Source organism: Pinus tabuliformis, chromosome 1_1 (genome assembly GCF_031772625.1).
Source record: "Pinus tabuliformis cultivar Carrire ecotype Pingquan chromosome 1_1, CPIR1, whole genome shotgun sequence".
In the NCBI taxonomy this organism is placed as follows: domain Eukaryota; kingdom Viridiplantae; phylum Streptophyta; class Pinopsida; order Pinales; family Pinaceae; genus Pinus; species Pinus tabuliformis.
This window is the reverse complement of record NC_142297.1, coordinates 886,160,700-886,171,943: the sequence shown is the minus strand read 5'-3', so window position 1 is coordinate 886,171,943 and position 11,244 is coordinate 886,160,700. Positions and strand designations below refer to the sequence as shown.

The following is an 11,244-nucleotide window of genomic DNA, read 5'->3' as shown; positions in this document are numbered from 1 at the left end:
CTTTTTAATGAGCTTGAACCCTGCGGTAACACTGCTCATGATAAGTTTGCATGCCCCCAGCATAATAACGCAAATCGAGGTGCATGCCCCCCAAGCTTCATTGCATTCATCTCGGTGGTTGGAATGAAGGTTTACCTTTGAGATCTTCGAAAGACTCGACTTTGATTTTACGAGATCGTAATCAAAGACTCGATTTGGAAAGGGAGTCACTTCATTTTTTAATGAGGTTGACACAGTAAAAGAACTATCCTCATGACTCCTTGTTTCATTTTTTAATGAGGTCCACCGTATTTACAGTATTTGATAGAAAATAAAAAACTGAAGGATGATTAAGGTTGCTGGAATAATCTTCGTGGTAATCCGGAAGATGGGAGTGATGGTGGTAATCTTCCCATGGTGCCTCTCCTATCATCATTGATTGAATGATTCCTTCGTCTGTAGAATGTACATGCGACCAAGGATCTAAAGAGGTGCCATATTCCTTAGACCTATCTATCCAAACACTCGATGAGCGTTGATTTGGGTTTGCCCCCCAGGCCAAGAAAATTGATTGCTACAATATTTCTAAAATGGCGATGATCCATGCTGATAAAATGTTTAGGAATCTTTCGAATCCATTAGATATAAAAGATTTCATATTGTAGGTTTCCACTTTGGCCACTTCTGCTAGATTACTCGGAGGCAGTAGGGCAAAGTTACCCATTAAGGCAGGGTATTTTAGGAGGCCTACTCCAATATTTTGAAGCAAATGATTGCTTCCATGGATCATTGGAATTCTTCCCGTAACTTGTGAACTGTTGGGGAGAAATGTTTGTTGGTCGAAGATTGTAATTCTTCCTTGGAAGGGAAATGCAATCTTCCTCAAGTAGGTCGACACAACTACGGCCATGGCATATATCCAAGGCCTTCCCAGTAGGATGTTGTAATCAAGGTTTCGGTCGATTACTTCAACATCAATTTCTACTGTTTTGTCCCCCAGTTCAACTTGCAAGTTGCTTAAAATCCCGTATGGAGTGTATGATCATCCATCAAATGCTTTTAACATCGTTGACGATCGCGACAAGGGTGGTGAGCCTAAATTTTTCCAGCAACTCATCGACATAATACATGTCGATGCCCCCTCATCAATAATTGTTCGATGAATAGTTTTGTTGAGGGCTTTCACTTGAATAAGGAAAGCTAGTTGAGCTGGTAACTGAGGGTCATATCCTTTGTGATTAAAGGATACAAGATTTGAATCCGTTGGTTCAATCCCACCTATTACTGATAATAGAGCCTGCTTTTGGGAGGGGCAATTTTGCGGTACCTCAAGTGTCGACATAGCGGACGGTGATTGGGCCAGGTCCTCTACTATATTATAATTCTGTGCTACTTTAGCATGAGGATTAAATGTCGATTTGTGTACTACTCCCTTTGGCAGCTTTATCATTGGCTTAGGAATGATGGGTGGCACAAATTCGGTTGAAGTTGTTGTCGAACTACTCAGTTGATCAGTAGCCTTGTTGTTCGACAGCTATGGATTCCCATAATCTTTATTCCTTGTCGATATCAAAGCATCATTTTGCTGTTTTGAAATGGACAACATAAGCACTTGGGATCGGGAATCATTTTGATTAGCAACCAGTTTGTTTCTCGGGTTTGGAAACGGATCAGTCAATACCGCTGAGGTTTTTGAACTCTTAAAGAGTTTCTTAACTTTAGCTTTATGTGGAAAATCTCTCGTCCGATGATCCTCATCGTATATCTGACACCCCGCAGGGGGTTTCCTTTGCCCATAAGGGTTTGCAGAAGGTTTTTCAGGAGATGACTCATCCTGCTTCTTTTTTCTCCCTTTCTTTTTCTTCTTGCCCCCTGGTTGCTTCAGTTGTTTGCCCTTGTCGGTTGACACGACATTTACCTCCGAGGCGAGAAGTTCTTCATTTGCATTTTGATCAGAAATCTTACGGGCTTTCTTAGATGTAGCCTTTGTCAATTTCGCGTTTGTCATACCAATCACGCCATCGCCGGCATGAGAGTCATTGTTTGATTTAGGAGGAGGAGGAATGGAAAATTTTGGTCTGGGAGCGTCAGGGATTTTATCTTAGAGCGTGCCAGACTAAGTATAAATCAAGTCTAAATATTGCGCATGACCAATAACCTTCTCTTCAGTGATGAGTCCTCCCTTTGCCACATCTTCTGTAATGGAAGGTAATAATGAATTAATAAACCATTCAGCTAACAACTGATCAGGAACGTACGTTTTTACCATTCTACGACGACGTTGCCACTCATGAATATGATCGGATATGTGAGTGGCTGTCGTTTGTGTGAAATTGGTAAGAAGTTCTTTTCCCGTTTCGTACCTTATGGGTAGCTGAAAATGGGTTAAAAAGGTTGTGGCTAGGGTACTGAAGTTATCAAACGAAGCTCTAGGTAATTCAATATACCATTTTGCTGCCGGACGAGTTAACGTTCTCTGAAAAAGGCGAAGCCTAATTGAATCATCATTTAGGGTGTTGGATGAACACCACAAATGAAAGGTCATCACATGATTCAACGGGTCTTCCCTTGGATTTCCATTTAGGAATATCTGACGGAAGTTTATGTGGAATTGCTGACCACCAAGGGGCATAAGCAATTGGATCATTCATCAACCAGTTTAGATCTGGTAATTCTAAAGTTGCTACAAAGGGCAACTGTTGATTTAGGTTAGGTGAAGCATACCCATGACAAGATGGAATCGCCTGAGCAGTGGGTCTTTGCATACCAGCATAATGTATTTGATGCTGGTAACTTTGATAAGGCTGATGGGCATAACCATTATAGTATGGCTGTTGATAACCGCATTGGAAATGCGGTTGCCCATTACTTACAAAGACTTGTTGCTCAGGTCCTTGATATGTTTGCTGGAATTGTGGTTGTTGAGATTGAACCAGCCATGGTTGTTGGACCATTTGCTATTGTCTAATACTGGATGATTGACCAAGATGAGGAGTCATAGTACTTGTTTGAGCCTGAGTCACTCGAGAGAAGGAGGCACTAACCTGAGGTTGTGATTGAGTCGTTGAGACAAGAGGCTATTGTATTGCAACCTAAGAAACTTGGGGTTGACATACAACAGGTAGCGCTTGTACTTGCGATGCAGTCACCATAGTAGGTATAGTGGGGATATTCGACACAGGGTGGACTGGTTGCATTGAATATACAACCCATGGTTGCTGAGGCAGTATTAGTACCCAACCGCTGGATGTAATTCCAGTTTGACCTGAACTTTGGTGTAAACTCCCATATGGTTGTTCTCTGGGAGGGAACAATGAAAAGGCATATCTCCCTCCATATGGTGGGAATCCAGTACTTAAATGGTAGATTGGCCTTTGAAGGCACATTGGATCAATTTGTTTAGTTTCAACATAAGAAATACCATATGATAATCCAGATGAAGAAATAGGAACTGACCATGTCGTCGAAACAGTCCTTGATTGGACTCCGGCTTGTTGTTGATAACTTTCCGGGATAGATGGTATACCAGCAAACATCGTTGGAGCAGCAGCAGGAGGCTCTATCGCTGTTGCGTCAGATGACACAGTCCTGGATGTCGATGGTTGTTCATACATATCTAGTCTATCCAAAAGATTTTCTAGCAATTTCGATTGACTTTCTTCCACGATTGCGGATTACTCGATCAACTCAAAATAAAGGGGAAAATGATTCCGAATTAAAGAATTTTAGACTCTTTGACACAACTTGTTTTTTCAATTTTTAAGAGTCAAGAAAAAACAAAAGATGACTCTAGTCGCCTTTTATTTTTTAATGAGCCTGAAGTGACAAGTGCTCAGATGGACCTTTTCCTTTAAGGAGTCTGAAAAGGAACGAAAGAGACTACTCTGGAAATCTAGACAGAGAGATTACCAAACCAATCACAAAATTGCATAATACTTTTTACGGTACGACAGTCAATATTCCTGAATGATGTGTTCAGTGCATTGCGATCGATAGGGCGGCAGACACAGCTTCCTATGGATAAAGGATATAACCTATTGTGGTCTCCCAATATATACTCGACGGTACGTGGGAGCACAAGTCGGTACTGGCACTTGTCATCTCAAAGTGGAGGAATCACCCAACCAACAATGAAAACAACAGTTACCAGGCTTTACGACGCCAGAATATGTCTCTAGCCTAGACTTCTAAATGTTGTGCATTAGGTTCCAAAGTGTTTTTAGATTCATTAAATTTATTTTACAGTTGATCTTGCTTAAGAAATTTTCCTTTCAGGTTCACCGCGTGATGTAGACATACAATTCCTAAAATGCAATCTAAGATGATAAACAATCGTTTAATCTTCTTTTTGCAATGAAAATCCTAGCTACTAAGGAAAGAGAAACGATATTCTTTCAACATAGAGCAGAGAGCACACACTATATGCACTGTCCTAAATCAAACCAACAAACAGTCTAAATGAAAATGCACATGCATGTATTTTTTTTAGCATTCTTAATGTGTGAATGATAAAAAGAAAGCTAAGCGCAAATCTAAACTATTTTTCAAAGCGATATTACTAACAAGTTTCTTTTCAAGACAAAATGAAGACAATGACGACACTTTGCAATTTGGAATTGAAAACTTTCTTTCGACACTTGAAAAACTACTAATTCAAATCAAATACAAGAGTAAAAGTGTAATCGACTATCAAGAACAATCGGATTCTCTTCTATGACTGAAAACGACACTTGTGACACTTCAAATCAAGAAACGACAGTTCAATTACGTTACTTTTTTGTAAAGGAGAACTGAAAATGGCTCAAAAAACATAAAAACATTTACAGTTCTTTGCACAATGAAGGTGGAATAATGGCAAGGAAGGGGGTTTCCATAGAGGTATACTGACTGCATACATAAAAACTCTTGAATAGAGCTGAAAAGAGTGAACACAGAAACCAAAATCTGAGAGCAGAAGAGGTCTTATCTGATCAGCGCACCTGTAACACAGGGAAAGTGAGATGCAGTGCACCTACTACACTCGAGAAGTGTAATGCATCCAGATTCTAGAGAAGAGACAGTGCGATGACCCAAGGACGAGACTTCAACTGGGTTCCGGGTCACAGTTTGTAGCTCAGTTCAGGGATTTAGGCCGAGCAAGTGGTAATCAGTAAATCAATCACAGGGGTAGATCTAAGGAGGTTACTAGAGCCACCACAAGGGAAATTAGAGAGCATGTAAATCAATTGTTCAGTTCATAAAAAAAACCTGGAGATAGACTGAAGCAGCGTTGATCTACTTTGCACTTGCATAGCAAATTCAGTTTGAAGGCTAGCTGGCTTGACTTCAGGCTCTGTCTGTAAGTTTATAAAGAAAACAAATATAGACAAACAAACAATCTATTCTCTCCACAGTGGAGTCGCCATTTTGTTATCGGGAAATCTAGTGTCTATGCAGAGCTGCTAGTCCCACTAATGCTGGTAGCTACCTTAGAAAAAAAAAACTAAAACCACTTTCGTTTTCCTTTATGAGAAGTAGATAAGAGGGGAATAAAGGATACCAACCTCTGTTTTGTGCTTGGTTCCTTGCTTGATTCCTCTCCCTTCTGATAGATATTTGCCACTTGCTTCCTCGTCTACCCAACTTCAAAGAGCACCTGTAGAATCAAAGCAACATGACACTATCCAAGAACATAGATCTACTATCATAAACAATATAGGACCAGATATATATTGACCACACAAATGCATATATCATCAATCATACAAGAATGTGGAGGAAAACTTGAATAGCTTTATTAATAATCAAGAATAGCAAAGAGGATTACAACCAATTGTTCTGACCCAGCACCATCCTCTCAGCAAGAAATCCCTTCTTCACCTCATGAAAAGCTTAGATCACCCAACACTGTGATGTTGCACCAAGAAACTAGCAGCACTTCCTTACAAGATACAAAATTCCAGCCTCTGGATCTCTGGGATGAGGGATCCATATATAGATGTTTGCAAGGGGGGTGAGTTAGCTTTTGAGATTTGATTAGTGTCCTCTCTCTGATAGTTCTTGATTCCACTTGGATATTGATGATCTCTTACTCATCCCTGGGCGAATGCAGAGAGGCAAGTGTCAAAGGAGAAGTTTCTGGAAGATTCCATGATCCTCCACCTTGCAGATTAACCTTGCCATTTGTCCACTCTCACCCATCGCACCCCATAAAAGGGCTTTTCAAGATGCATCGCACCTCCCATGTGTATTTAGGTGGGATGTAGCGCACTTTGACCATGGAGTAGGTGAGATGGTCTAGTTTTGACCAGTTCTGAGTAGTTTTTCATGGAGAACTTCTGGGAGAAGATGTAATTAGTTGACCTTGTTCTTTTAGAGATTGGAACAATACTTTTAGGGACTTAAGAGCCCTTGGCTTATGGACATTTATGATTGGGATTGCAGTGCCCAAAAATGTCTATAACAATATGCACAAATTCTGCATATGTGCATATATGGTTCTCCTCCTCGTCCTCATCATCAACATGATGCCATTCCTTCCTTGCATGAACTATGGTTTCTTCTTCAATAGAAACATTAGACCTAAGGTTTTATCTGCAAGCCCTAGGTTTTCAGATCCAAGACTTCAAGTCTTCTAGAATTTACAAATCCTATTTTTATAATACTCATTTTACACCTTTTGCAAGTCTGAAAGATGGAAATTGTGCATATACAGAAAATATGCACACATATGGGAATTGGGCATATACAGAAGATATGCATATCTTCCGTGTATGCACAAATTCTATATATGTGAATATATTATGTATATGTGCATATCTTCTATATATGTCCAACTTCTGTATATGCACATATCTTCCATAAATGCGCAACTTTTGTATATGTGCATACACATACATTGGGCATATACAGAAGTGCACAACTTCTGTAACATGCATATATGACAATCTTCGTATATGCACAACTTCCCTATATGTGCATATCTTTTGTTTATGCATAACATCTATATATACACATATCATTCATATATGCACATCTACTATATATGCACATCTATTGTATATGCACAACTTCCAAATATGGACATATACAAAAGAAATTCACATATATGAAATAAACATATATATGAAAAATGTGTGCATATACAAAAGTTACACATATATGAAAGATATGCACATCTTTTGCATCACATGTCTTTTGTATATGAAAAACATTCATATATGTATATATGAAAGTTGTGCATATATGGAAATTGTGCATATACGAAGGCTATGTATGTACGTAGGTTGAAGTTGTGCAGAACTATGTATATGTTTAAATTTTGTTTATGCACACATACAAATTTGCGCATATATGGAAGATGCGTATATAGATAATTTAGGCATAACTTCAGTCACTGTATATATGCAACCTCCATATATGTACAATTTGCGTATATGTGCAATTTTTGTATATGTGAAACTTCTGTATATATGAATATATATTTATGCATATATGCAAGATATGCACATATACAGAAGATGTGCATATACAAAAGTTGTGCCTATATAGGGGTTGAAGTTCTGCACAATTTTTTTATATGCACATATCTTCTGTATATGCGCAACTTCTCTATATATCTTCCATATATATGAAACTTCTGTATATGAACATAACTTCCATATATGTGCATAACATCCATATATGTGCAACTTCTGTATATGCACATATACAGAAGTTGTGCATACATAAAAATAGTCCGCAACTTCTGTAATACGAATATACGATAACCTCCATATATACACAACTTTCGTATATGCGCACATCTTCTATATATGCACAACTTCCGTGTATGCACACATATTCCATATATGTGTAACTTTTGTATATATCCGTCTTTTGGATATGCACATATATTTTGTATATGAGTAACTTTGTTATATGTGCACATTAACCAAGTCATCTTTCACAACAAGGTCCCCTCTAGCTCTCTAATATGGACACAGGTCAAAGAAAACATTTAGGAAACCATCCTCTCATAAAAATGGGATCCTGAATATTGGAAGGTTAATATAATAGAAGCTCACATCCTCTCCTCCCTCAACCTTACCCAGGATCTGATATTCCTGACGAAAACTGTTAGGTCCCTATAATACTAGTGTATTCCCTTATTATTATTGTCATTGTAGCCCCTTATTGTTATTTGTGTGTACATGTTGTCTCCATATTTTTATTATTATGCCCCATAAAGGCCCACTACTATTATTGTTGTGCCCTTCCATTATTATTGTGATGTCAACATTGACTATATTATGACCCCTTATACTCCTATATATAGAAAGGAGGTATTTTCATTTGTATCATCCAAGAACTGTTCATTTATGTAATGTAAAGGAGGCTTCCCCCTCGTAGAGCCTAATTTTGAATTCGTTGATCTATCTTTTCTTCTACTTTGTGAGCTAGTTCCATAAAAATTGGTATGAGAGCTTTGGATTCTATGGTTTTGCTACTTTGAACACGTCATCTTGGAATGTTCACTATAACTTTTTTTCTAGAATATTTCATAAGCTAAAATTAAAACCCAATTGAGACAAAATATTGGTGAACCTCAGGTACAAATTTCAGATCTTTCCTTTCTATATTTTTGGAGATATGATCCAAGGAAGTCACAGAAACCTTAAGCAATCATAGAAGCAAGAACTCGACAGCTACGACTATATGGGCAACTCTTAAAAACAAGTCACTAAGCCAATGATTGGCTTATTGCATGAACGGATCAACATACATGTCCATGCATCATCATGGTTTCTCTGGTAGCGGTCACAAATTGACTCCGACATGGTTTCTCTGGCAGCATTCATGGCTCGACTCCAGGTATTCAATACATCCATGTACATTCATTCAATGCTCGAATCCCTGTCCAACATTTCAAATTAGTAAGTGCTGCCCAAAATTTTGAATTCAAATTAGGTAGTTCCGCTCTATTTCCATTTTATCAAGCGAGAAGATGTTGCTCGTATCCCTAAGGAGAAATGTTTGAAATGTAATTGAAACATTGGAGTCAGCACTCAAGCTCATGCCTAAGCTGCAGTGGAAATTCAAGTGTGCCCATGGCTTCGGATTTATAGTACTCGGTCTCGAAAGGGAGTGAAATGCATTATAGAGGAGTGAGGAAGTGTTTGTGGAGAAAATACATGGAAAAGACAAGGGATTCGATGAGGCATGGAGTCTGTGTATGGTTGGGAATGTTTGAAATGAGAGAGGAGGTGGCCATGGCTTACGATCAATCTTCCTTTGCCATGAGAGGCTCCAACACCATTCTCAACCTCCCCCTTGAAATTTTTTGCAGGTCCTTCAAACATTGTTAGGCCTACGCTGGTGTAGCTAATCCACTTACTTCCAACCCCAACTTTTCCACGGCTCCTTTGGAATCTCCTCAACCACATCTAGTAGTCAGCTTCCTGACTGCCATAGTCGGATCTAGAAACTCGACGAATATCATTCCAGTACTCCCACCTTGGTGCTTGAAAGGTATGTCGTCAAGAGGCTCAATTCACGAAGAGAAAGAAGGGGGTTGGCGCCAACTTCTACTCATGTTGCTACCGAGACTAATAAAATCCAAAATGTCAACAAATGTAGTGAATTATTACCTATAGAGAAGCTGTAGTCTCAAGAAATGTCGTCTGTATTGTAGTTGGAGGTTCTGGATGTTGATTACTTGGAGGAGTTTCTACTAGGCACACAAGAAGAAAGAAGAATGAACCGCATTGACATTAGAATAACATAAAAGTTCAATGACAAGAAAAGTTCGTATTAGACATGCCTTTCTTTAGGTTATATCATAATTTATTTGGAGTTAAATTGTTTTTATTTCAGCAGAAGTGTAAAATTTTCCAGTTTTCCAAAGAATTAAATTTTAAATTTAATATGTTTTGTCACACTCTATGCAATTTATATGAGTCAACGTATTTGTGGATAGAAGTCGAGTATCTCAGTATTGGTGTAACAGGTTTCCATAAGAAAAAAATACACGCAAGTAATTTTTTTGGCATAATTCCTTTGAACACAGTCTTGTTGTTTGGCCTAATTCTGACCGAAAAGTCATTTTTTTTTAGAATATGCCTATATATAAAGAGATAAGATTTAGTAATATTAGATATAAAATAATGTAAATAAAGTATAATTAGATTTAGTAATATTATATATCAAATAATGTAAATAAAGTATGATTTAATATTATTATATGTAACTTAAACCTTAGTTGTAGTTTAATTGGTGATGGTCTTGTAAAAAAAATATTATGTGTGAGAAGGTGTTTAGTGTTCAAATCCCTTAATTATCGGTGCATGCTGCAATAAAAGCATAGCTATACAAAGTCCTATGTCAATTGAATACAAGACTAACCTGATGAGATTTCCTAATATATATCTCATAATATTAATTATAAATATATATTATTTTAATTAATAAAAATATATATTAACTATATTGTAGGTAAGTTAAAGCATCCATCTACAATAAAAATAGTTATGAAAATATATTTAAATATATTATAATTGTTATAATCTCTCTCACATATATGAAAATATTACTGTAATAATTAAATATATTATATTATATAGTTAACTAATAAGTATTAATTATATAGTTTAATATAGTAGTAATATATAATATTATATTAATTAAATATTATAATAATATATGTTGATATTAATAGCCGCAAATGAATGATCAATATGATAAAAAGTGAAAAAAAATAACAAAGTAAATAAAAGTATGATTGAAAAAAAAATATTAATTATTTAAAAAAAATAAAGTAAAAAAAATATAATTAATAAAAGTTTTTTAATTGGTTTTTTTTAATGTTTTTGTAAATTTTTTTAAACATTAATGTAAATGTGTGTACATATCAGTTTTTTTTAATTGCATAATATACACAATTAATATATATGAGATAGTATGAATAAATTCAATTATTAGAATGATGCTCATATCTAATTTACAATGATTATATTTACATGAAATTTCTTTTCATAATATTTAAATTTCCTTTTACTTTAATTATGAGTAAATAATTATGTTTTGATAAAGTGTAGTTAGTTATATTAAGTTTAACTACTTATTATATTTATTTCCAAATTGAGGGAGTAAACTACCATGTATGACTGGTTTAAAATTATGATATAATGGTTTCACCTAATTACCACTTTTTCCTTAAATTACAACTTTGAATTACAATCACATATGATAAAATTACTTACAATATTCATATTCACACCATTTGAATTCATAGAGTTACTTTTAAGT

General features: G+C 36.4%; 1 pseudogene; it reads left to right on the top strand.

Annotated features, from left to right (window-relative positions):
• The first annotated feature begins 8,775 nt into the window (after window positions 1-8,775).
• Window positions 8,776-9,724, top strand: LOC149217215 (uncharacterized; annotated as a pseudogene).
• The last annotated feature ends 1,520 nt before the right edge of the window (window positions 9,725-11,244 follow it).